General features: G+C 47.7%; 1 long non-coding RNA gene across 4 annotated transcripts; it reads left to right on the top strand.

The window, feature by feature from the left end:
- The first annotated feature begins 275 nt into the window (after positions 1–275).
- Positions 276–3,147, top strand: LOC105999625. 4 transcript variants are annotated; one of them, XR_001175743.1, is made up of 4 exons: positions 276–315; positions 1,051–1,273; positions 1,514–1,622; positions 2,117–3,147. It is a non-coding gene; the product is annotated as an uncharacterized LOC105999625 (long non-coding RNA). The 4 variants fall into 4 exon arrangements; XR_001175741.1 differs by lacking the exon at positions 276–315 and adding an exon at positions 381–626; XR_001175740.1 differs by lacking the exon at positions 276–315 and having other exon boundaries at positions 872–1,273.
- The last annotated feature ends 7,495 nt before the right edge of the window (positions 3,148–10,642 follow it).

Below are 10,642 nucleotides of genomic sequence, written 5' to 3'. Positions count from 1 at the left end.
TAAAACATCCCCGGGTCACAACCAAGATCTCTTTGGGAACCAAATAGAGAAAGAAGCAAGATGCACAAATAGAGAGCTGTAGGAAGAAGGGTGTTGATAAGCTCTACGTCTGCAGGTTTAACTAGAAAGGACAGACTGGTGCCAGAGCCTCTGCAGCTCCTCTTGCCCTGCGCTGCCCTGCGCTGCCCTGCCCTACCCTGCCCTGCGCGCGCTCTGCACTCGCGCGCGCACCGCACTCGCGCGCGCACACGCGCACACCGCTCCTTCCGCCAGAGCACGAATGAAACGACCGCTCCGAGAGTCAGGCTTGTCTAGGTGAGACAGCCCCGCCCCGCCCTGCAAGGTGACAGCCCGGCTTTTCGCCGGCTGGGAACGCCGCGCACCGCAGCTGGCAGCAGCGATCGCTACCCCGGGGACAGACTAGCGAAGGGGCGGGAGCGGAGCAGCCTTCCAGGGACGAGAGAGGGTCTGGGGAGGTGGGTGACGCCTCCCTGGGTGGCACTGCCTGGTTCTTACCCTCCCGCCCGGCCAGTCCGGCGTCTCGCACCACTCGCGTCACAAACTCCCCTGAAAGCCCGCAGGCGCCGCGTACCTGGAGCGGCGGCTGTGCGTGTGCGCGCGGAGCGGTAGGAGGAGGGGTGGGGGGAGGGCGGGTGGCTTGGATTTGGGCACCTTCGCGGCCCCTCGCGGCCGGAGCAGGAGCGCGTGCCCTTCCGGCGCCTACCTGCAGAGGGCGCAGCGCGTTGGGCGCCCTGCGTGAGTCTTGCCAGCCTGACTCAGAGTAGGGGTCGAACTCCAAGGGGTTCCCCACCCCTCGCCTCTCCTATTGGGTGGGGGAGGGAGGGGAAACTGAGGCTAGTGCTCACCAGAAGAGTCTGGCCGGCCGTTGTCAACGCTTGTCACCATCAAGGGCCGCGGGCGTCGCAGTCCGATTTCCTACCCTTGGGGCTGGAAGAGGCCTGGGGTGGCTGGGGGGGATCTCTCTCCAGTTTGATTCCATTCTTACGGTGGGGTTGGGAGGGAGAGCTTTTCCTTTTTTCTCTCCTGCAGAGCTGCACAAGGCATCGGAAAGTTTCCTACCACTTGAGGATGAAGTGCAAGTATTGCTTCCTGGGGGGGAAGAAAGGACCAGAAGTCTCTCAGGAGAACTTCGCTCTTGGCTTCCCCACTGGTCTCCCCAAACACAAACTCTTCCCCGGGCCGAGAGCAACGACCTGAGGCCACCTGGGAATGCACCCTGAGGACGCGAACTCAGTGGACCTTAGGACAAAAAGTAGGGATGGGGGGGAGGGTTACCCGCACCCTCGCCTGGCACTCCCTACACACACAGATGGAGTGTTGCCCACCCTAAAACCCGATCACACGGGAAACTGAGGGCCACGTTCCCAGAGAAACAAGAGTTCAAAACCGCACAGGCGCGCCCATAAGGACTTGGCCCGGCCTGGGGGTTCCTCAAGGACTGGCAGGGGCTTGGGTTCCAGAAACCTGATTTTGTGAACCTTGAACCCCACAGTGACCACGTCCCTTTTTCACTAAAGGAGACCCACTGACCTAGACCCAGCAGCCAAGCTAAGGCCAAAGATGTACAGATTTTGCCTTAAAACGCATAGCTTTTTTTAAATGTGAATCTCTCTCTCTCCCCCCCCCTCTCTCTTTTGGCAACGCAGATTACTTAAAGCGTTCCATTTCTCCGCGATCCAATTTTATCAGGATTTACTCTCATTTGTGTTCGGCTTCTCTAGGGAAATAATGCTTTGATTAATGTAATCCTGGCCCGGGATCCACCACATGCCCCTCGACCCTCTCCCAAGAGAAAGGGCCTGTTTGACAAACAATAACAGAGCAGCAACTCTTACAAGATGCCCACACCTTTAGGGGGTGGCTTCGGAGAGGGCGACACTCGTTCGCACGCTGCTAGCTAAATGTACTGGTAGGAGCAACAGAGAGGATTGCGCACCAGCCGAACTTTCCAGAGGCAGAAGCCTGGGCTCTGAGAAGTAGGGGTTCCGCGGGAGCGTCTCCCCCCTGCCCCGCGGGGTGCGCGCAGAGTTGCGTGGGTGCGCTGCGCGCTGATCTCTGCTTGCTCCAGTGTCTACCTCTTTGTCCCCCACCACAGGCCTCCACCACCGAGAGCTGCGCGCTGCGGGTGTCAGCCTCCTCCGCCCCGAGTCCGTCCACAGCGCCTACCCGTGGCCCCCAAGCCCCTCTGGAGAACAGATCTTAGGGAGTGACGAGAAGCCTTCACCTGTGATGCCCAGCCGCCGCCAAACCTAAGCCAGAAAGCCTAGAACGTGGGACCCAGTTCAACGTTTGTCTTCATCCATCCATCCATGCATCCATCCATTTCTGCATGCATACATACATACGATTTGAAAAAAATCCGTGCACAGATGCACGGAGAGTTGTCCCTTGCCCTGGCGAGGGCCTGAGAACGCTCCCCCTATCCGGTCTCCCCTCCCACCAAGCCGGGTCCCCTCCCCAAGGGGAGAACAGCTCAATTACGAAAAGGAGCGAAGAGAAGAGGTCCCGGGCGCCCGCTGGTGCTACTCCGGTCCCCATCCCTGTCACGCGGTCCCCACCCCCTCCGTCCTTAGCCCGGGGAGGGCGGGGACGCGGCTGGACGCGGGTTCTGCCCGGCTCCCACTGAACAAAGCCCGCCGCGGGAGCCGGTGGCTGCGCGCACCGTGCTGGTGACAAAGGCGGGCGGGCGGCGCCGAGCTGAAAGCCCCAGCTCCCTTGGCCCAGTGAGAGGCAAACCCTGGAGATGGGTGCGATTTACACCCGGTTTCTAGTGACCTGTGCGGATGACTCAGCATTCGAGGGTTCTTTTCCCCCACCCCTGTTTCTCTCCTATCTTTTTCTATCTCCAGTTTCCTGTCCGCTTTTTTTTTCTTTCTTTCTTTCTCCACTTCACTCCTTTCACCTTCTTCTCACTTGGCCTTTTTTTACCTCGCGGTCCCTTTTTCTTGTACTTGAGGTGGTTGGGGGAGGGAGGGAAGAGACAATGCTAACTCGACTCCTGCAGGCCTTTCCGTGTTCTGAAAGACCTTGCTGGGCAGCATTTGGAGAGAGCAGGAGAGTAAAGGATCCTTGTAATTGTATTATGCAAACTGCGCTCTAAATAAAATAAATGTCGTTAGAATGCGACCTAAGGACGCCAAGCTTAGCCCCGAGGCTCCACATTTTACCACTGATTTGGAAAGAGTCCATTTTGGTGCCCAGAAATCACAGAAATGGGAGGGGGACAAAAAAGAGGTCCCTTCCGCTGTGGAATGGGAGCCCGGAGCGCTGGAGTCTCCAAGGAAAACCTTTCAAGGGGAACGTTCTTATACCTTAACTCTGAAAGGGAACCTCTGCTAGACACCGGCGGGGGGGGGGGATAAATCAGTTTTTTTATTATTATTATTTTAGGAAACTAAAAAACTGAAGTTTTACTTGATTGGGGTATGTGTGTGTGTGTGTGTGTGTGTGTGTGTGTGTGTGATGTGAATAAAAAATAAAGGAAACACAGCCCATACCGTTTGAATTATATGTATTCACTTTTGGAGATTTTTTTTGCACTGGTTTGATACTAAACATTCTACATCTATCAAGTGCCACTCTAAGCTTGGGACCTTACCCCCCCGGGGGGGCTTTATTAAGCTGGCTCTCTTTTTAAAAAAATGGGGGAGCACTCTAGGCAATACTGGACACTTAACTTTTAACTTGAGACTAATCAGCCTGAGCTGCAAGAAGCTACACTACAACAAAATCTCGACCAGAAATTTTAGCCCTAAAAATTATGTTGCTGCAAACACCTAATATGAAGGTTTTATTTTTAAATGAGTAACAAGAACAATCTCTTCTGGTAGATACCCTGAGGCACTGGGTACGGTTGGCCCAGGGAAAGAACAGAGTCCTGAAGTGGGAATTTCAACATAGGGGAAGAATGAGCTTCTAAGAGCATTATCTGGTAGAAAAGAACAGACTGACAGACTGCAGTCTGTACCCAGCTCCTCCGATAATAGCTAAGTTCAAATGTAAAAATAAAAAGTCTCTAATAGAAAAAGAAAAGAAAGAGGCATCCAAAATGCAAGAATTGCTTTCTAACAGCATGCCACAGTGGCTCCCTTATCCACCTCAAGACTCCTGATTCCAACCCAGAGAGAAGCTATTGTAAAATAGATAGGAGTAGGGAGTGTTTGGTCCAAGAAGTGTGCTTCAGGTTCAATTTTAGAATGACTACAAGCTCAAAATAACCTACTACCCCTTTATGAAAGCTGAGCTAATATTTTTGGGCTTTGTTCTTTAAAATGCACACATACACACACACACACACACACACACACACACACACACACACAAGTTGACCTTGAAATATTTTTTCTAGCTGGGAGAGAATTCACTTTTTTTTTTTTTAAATCAATGAATCAGCATCAGCATCACCAATATGGCTGTTCTGGTCACTGAGCCGGGCTCCCTGTTACCTAACCTACTACAGATCTGATTTTGAAGACCACTAGTTTGGGAGTGAGCAGAGAGAATGATGGGGGGAAGAAAGGAGAAGGAGCAGTTCTGCTTCCCCAGCCATTGGTAGTGTTCATTATCAAACTTGTCAGGTGCACATTCACAGCTAGACTGGGCAAACAGTTGAAAATAGGTTCTTTCAAAAGTGCATACTTGATTACCAACTTACTTACTATGCCTTCTTAATTTATCTTCCACAATCTGAAATGCCCTGTAGTTTAAAGCTATTCTCTAAGTATCAGAATGAAAGCCTCTTACTTTAGAATGAGAAATCATGGAATATTTAGATTTAGTTATTCCTTCTACCTCATCTTAATAAAAAAGTTCTATATTCCTTCTCCCTTTCTCCAGATCAGATAATCAGTTATCAAAGTGATATGAAAAATGGAGGTGAACAGGGAATAAAATTGAACCCACACTTCCAAACCCTTAGCAAGCCCAAAGAACAAGTGCTGCAGTACCCACACAATAAATTCTTTTCCCATCAAAAGCTACTTTTGCAGAGCCTTCCTCTTTGGATAGAACACATGGTGTGGATGGTATGTTGAACATTTTCATGTGTAGATGCTAAGGGAAATTGTGCTTCCACTCTACAGCAGTATGGAGAACCTCATCATTCTCAAACAGAAGCAAATTAGTAAACACCCACTTTGTACATTTGACCCAGGTAATAGTCTTCATTTTCTCATTTGGCAAAAGCAATTTCACTGTCTCCAACAATTGAAAAGTCTGTAGGTTTGTCTAGCAGTTTGGATCTTAGTTCATACTTAGCTTGATCATTTCCACTCCTCAAATCATGACAGAATGCTGAAGGATTTCCCTATAATGTCCAGCGCTTCTCCAGTTAACTTGTTGCATTGCGTAGAATTCATATACTGTTTCTTTTACTACAGGTTAACTAAAAATGTAGAAATCAAGAGGATCGAGAATTTTTAACTTCCCTGATCTTTTTAAAGCACATTTGCATGAAAGGAAATTAAACAGCAACCTAGAACAATCATAGATCTCAGGAAGAATGATTCCTACGTAGGCTTGCTCTAAGTATGCATAATGATCACGTCACCAGTGGTTTTGTAAAATATCCAAATTAAGAGAAAAGTTCCCTTCTGTAAAATATTTTTAAATGCTCTGGACAACCATGGGAATGCAAAATAAGCTAGAGGTAGAGCTTTGAGGCTGAACTATTTGTCCAATTCATGTGGATATCCCCTAGAATTCTTTTGTCTGAATTGTCCAGAGCACTGAGAAAAAGCCACATTTGAGCTCAGATTACAGTTCCCTCTGTTCTGGTCCACTTTGTTTTATTAGCACAAAATCTGATAGTATATTTTCTGACTTCAAATGCAAAAGCTTGAGGATGAAAATCATAGAATGAAAGTGTCTCCGTGTGTCCCCTTTGCTTAGTCTATTTGCCTAATCTCAACCCTCCAAGATGAACTACTACTTCAATCCAATCCCTGACTTACTAAAATTAGTTTCAAAGAAAACGTCTCACTACTGGACCCTGCTTGGCTGGGAGCTCAGCTGGAAAGAAATGGGTGGCGGGTTTCCCTGCAGCAGAGGAACAGCAAAGCTTTCGGAATCGTGCCCTTTCCTGGCAGGTTCTTTGCCACATTTGCAGGTGCAGTAGGCCAGCTAACCGTGCAAGGCAGCTTCACACTTCCAGTCACTGCTGGCTTCTCTTTCTTAGTCACGCTCTCTAAATCTCCTTGGGAAAACTGTTCCAGAGAAACAAACTGACTGATGCCTCTAACCCCGCCAGGATCTGCCCTTCACTATTTTAGGAAGATTTCCACATCTTTTTTTTTGTTTGTTTTTCATGCTTTAACCATGATAAACTTTCTTCTTTCACAGAACTTAAAAATCTTTCAGGCAGAAACTTTGTGCTCTATTTAAAGGCTTCTGCAACTGGATTAAGTAATATTGGGCTAAAAGACAGATATCTAACCATGGCTAGTTGGTATTGCCCTTTGAATATCAAGTCTTTCTTTTCAAGAGTAAATCCAAAGACTTTCCGAAATCATCCCGAATAAAAGTAGCCACTCAATATCACCTGAACTAAAAGAGATCTTAGGCACTTGGATACATCTTTACTGTTTCGAGTTTTATTTAGAGGGCCAAATGTGTATCAAGTTGAAGAAAATCCATTATTTAACAGATAATACAGAATGCATTTTGTTTTCTTGACTCCCCCTCCTCCCCGGGAGGCAGGGAACACAACTGTAAAGATAGTGTCTTAAGTATCCTATTAGGTAACTGTGGTAATATTTTTTTTAAGTATCCTTGCTTTCACTACCCATTTCTAGGGAGATCTCTCTTTGCACTCTGTTTCTTTCCTGAACCATTTCAGGGGGGAGGGAATAGGGGAGTCATTGTCCTCATATTTTAAAAACTCTGTGTTATGCTATGCATCCACGACTCGTGAATATGCATAGAAAGGTAGAGGTGTTTGTTCCTTTGGCAAGTTTGGAAGAGCAGATTTGCTTTTGAACCGGCTACATTTTACTCAGCACTAGCTACAATGACTCAGTGCGCCCCCTGCTGACTAGCTCATGGTGCTACTCCTGAGTAAAGTTTATTTTGTTCAGTAAACCGTGTCATATAAAATTAACAACAACCAATAAAATTAGCTTATATGTTTCAACTGTAAAAGTCCAAAACAAAATAAAGCTAGTTTTAGTGGCACTAGAAATCTCTAGTTTGGCTTCTTCTCTTTGGCTGAATCAAGGTCCTTTTATCTAAAGCCCAGTGCACAAACATATAGCTTAATGTGACTAGTGTTCTTCCTTTTATTTCTTTCTCTATGGCAACCAATATGCTCTGCTCAGAAATGTTCCCCATCAAGGAAACAAATGATCTTCAGGGAGCAGCTCTATATGGCATCTGGTCCAACGGAGCACACAGAGTTAACCTCAGTCAAATGCAATGCTGCCAAGCACATAAACAAGGAGTGGAAAACTGGCGAATCTTTGCCCCCCCCCCTCCCCGGCCGAAACCTCTTCCTCCCTTGTTACAAACCATTTCATTGATTTGGCATCAACTGTTTCCAAATAAATTACCAACTCGAAATTGCAAGGTGTACAAAAGTGTAATAAAATTCCAGCCGTTTGCTTTCCCCTCCCCACCCCCAACACCCCAGACACAGTTTCCTTTACAAGAACAAGACTAAAAATAAAAATAAAAAATAAAAACAAAAGCTTTTTTAAAATCATCTCTGGCCTATTTCACTAAGGCAAGACGTTCACAACAACCTGGACATGGTCAAGCTAGTTCCTTCTGCCAAATTTCTGTCATTACTACTTGTAGTAAGTGTACCCTCAATTTTGACAAAAAAAAAACAGAGATAAGGAAGGGGGGCACACAGGGCTGTCAAAAAAAAAAGACACTGTAAAATGTAGTTTTCAAAGCTGAAGCTCCAGCCTCCTTTGGGGATAAAGTACAGAGATGTCCTGGTTAGTTTTGATTGATCACCCTTTTCCTGATAAGCTTTCACTACTGAGCTGGGAGGCTGCAACTCAACCTCTTGCTCCCAGACACAGCATTAACCAGAGGTGCATTGACTTCCTGCCTCTTCTCCCTCATCGCTTCCTCCTTCACCAGCTCTTTGCCCTCCCTTCCCCGGCCCCCCTCCTTACCCCATCCCCTTGCTCCGATCGTGAGCCCCCCTCCAATCCCACAGGCTCCCCACAGCTCTGTACCTTCCTACTAGCTACAGAAGGGGCTTCTTCCCCTCTAGTTTTCATTCCCTAAGAAAATAAGAAGTATTGATATACTGTAGTAATCACTTCTTTTTCCAAGGCTTTCTCCCCTCATGATCAACAATTAAAATTAATAGCATTCTATGCCTCTCCCCCCCCAAGAGTAAAGAACCTTGCAGTGTGTGTATCTTTGGAATGAGTCCATCTTTTATGTAATATTTTAGCAGGGTTGGACTTTTTATGCTCCCCCTCCAACACACTTCGCTTTCCTTCTTTCAGGCAGTTCCTCTGTGAACCCTCTCTTGTCCCAAGCAATGAAAATAAGCTCCCCAACCTACAAGTACATAAATAAATACACCAGAAAGGAAGGAGAGGTTGAAAGAGAAAGCAGGGAAAGAAAATGAAAAACACTTACCGAGCAAACTTCCAAGGTTATGTTTTTAAATAAAAGGAGGTGTTTATTTTTAAAAAATAAAATAAGGTGCCTAGGGTGTGGAGAAGAAGGTATATTCTCAATTCTCCAGAACCGGTGCATCCTTAGCCTCTCCTCACACTGACTCCTGTAAGCCCAGCTCTCACTAGTCTATTATTTTCACCAAAATATATGAAAATGTATGCAAATGAAAATCAGCACTAACTGTTCTCCCCTTGTTATATACTTTGGATTTTTTTTTTCCCAGACAAAACAATCACACTCCTCGAAGGGAGGGGGTGGATAAGGGAGGGCGGGGGTAAGGGAGGCTGGGGAGCGATTCGAGAACTAAGTACGTGGAAAGGGGGGAGGTAGAAGGGGCCAGACCTCGGAACAGAAGTGCATTTCTGTTATCGAGGAGCACAGCGTTTTGGGGAGGCTTCCCAGAAGCGCAAGCGCAAGCGCAAGCGCGCGCATACACACACACACACACACACACACACACACACACACACAGCTTGCAAAGAAAGAAAGAAAGTGGATCTGTTTGCAAAGGCGCTATCACGTTTCATCGGGCCACCTGAGACTGCTTTTGAAAGCGTGTACTGTGAAATTCATAGCAGTAATTTAGACAAAATCCTCACTGTATATTAATGAAAGGCGGCCCCATGGCTCTGTTCCTATCCTCCCCATTCAGTGTAAACAAAACCACGAGACTCTCGGTTTTTGAGCCGGATCCAAGCAAAATCGGCAGGAAAGGAAAACACGGGGTGCTGGCACCGACTATTCAAACGTCTGCACCTGGAGATCTCAGATTTATTCAATGAAATCTGTGTTCTATTTTATATATATACATATCCTCATACATAAATATAAAAAGGAGGCTTTGGGGAACGTGGAGGGAAGAAATTCGTTCTGTTTGGGGATTGGTTATCGCTGTCTTTTAGATCTACTCCTTGGCCAAAAAAAAAAAAAAATACTTTTCTGCAACCTACCTACGATGGTATCTTTCACCGGCAAGCAGGAGCTGGACGAGATCCTATATAAATTCTACGCTTCTCGTGCTAATCTTAAAACCGCAAAGAGGCTGCGTACTAATAATTCTGGATTACAGAGCTCAGGCAGTGAGTTCCACTAACTGCGCTGGACACAGGAACCTTGCCTCGGGAGAGGAGAAGAGCAGGCCCGTTCACTTTATAATCGAGGCGTCCCGACCTTCCTACCACTACACCCTACATCCCGGGCCGCCGTTCAGGACTGGGGACTTAGTGGAGGGTCTACGGCCCGGGCACCCGCAGCTAGGAGCGTAGGGTGCATGCACACGCACACTCATTAGAAACCATGTATTTATTGAATGTCCGAATTGGGTTAGTTCATTGGAAATCCCCGAGGAGGGTTCAATTTGCTCTTGTTTTCGTTGCCACTTTCTCCTTTTTCTTGGTTCGCTGAGGTTCCTCTGTGCAGCGTTTCCGCTTGGCCGCGTCCCCCCCCCCTTTCCACCCTACTCCACCCCACCCCCGCTTCTCCCGCCTACCCAGCACACTCCCCCTCCCGGCCCCCTTAACTCTTTCAGCAGCCGGGTAGGGGCTGAGGAAGCGTTTGTAGCTGCCAGTCCTATCCACCATGCAAAATCCATCAGAGATAGAAAAGAAAGGGGGAGTGGAAATCACCCATTTCCAAGAAAGGGAGCAAGCAAAACACCACCGCTAATAACAATCACACTGAAATCACACACACACACACACACACACACACACACACACACACGGTGGAGAGCGAGGTTAGTACACCCCAGTTGTGTGGACCACTCGGGCTGGATTCCAATGGGAATCCTAGAGGAATCAGGGGCGAATACACTTACGATGAATGTATGGGGGAAGGTCGGACTGATTGCTTTTCAAATACGTGGCGAGGCTCCGCTGACCAGCACCCTCCGAACTCACAAGGGCACGCACGCTACTTGCCTGAATCCCAGAGGAGGGTGGGAAGAAGGGAAGGGAGGGAGCACCGGAGAGGGAGAAGGGGG

This window comes from Dipodomys ordii, unplaced genomic scaffold (genome assembly GCF_000151885.1).
Source record: "Dipodomys ordii isolate 6190 unplaced genomic scaffold, Dord_2.0 Scaffold194, whole genome shotgun sequence".
NCBI classification, from domain to species: domain Eukaryota; kingdom Metazoa; phylum Chordata; class Mammalia; order Rodentia; family Heteromyidae; genus Dipodomys; species Dipodomys ordii.
The sequence above is the reverse complement of the archived record's forward strand: the minus strand, read 5'-3'. Positions and strand labels throughout refer to the sequence as shown.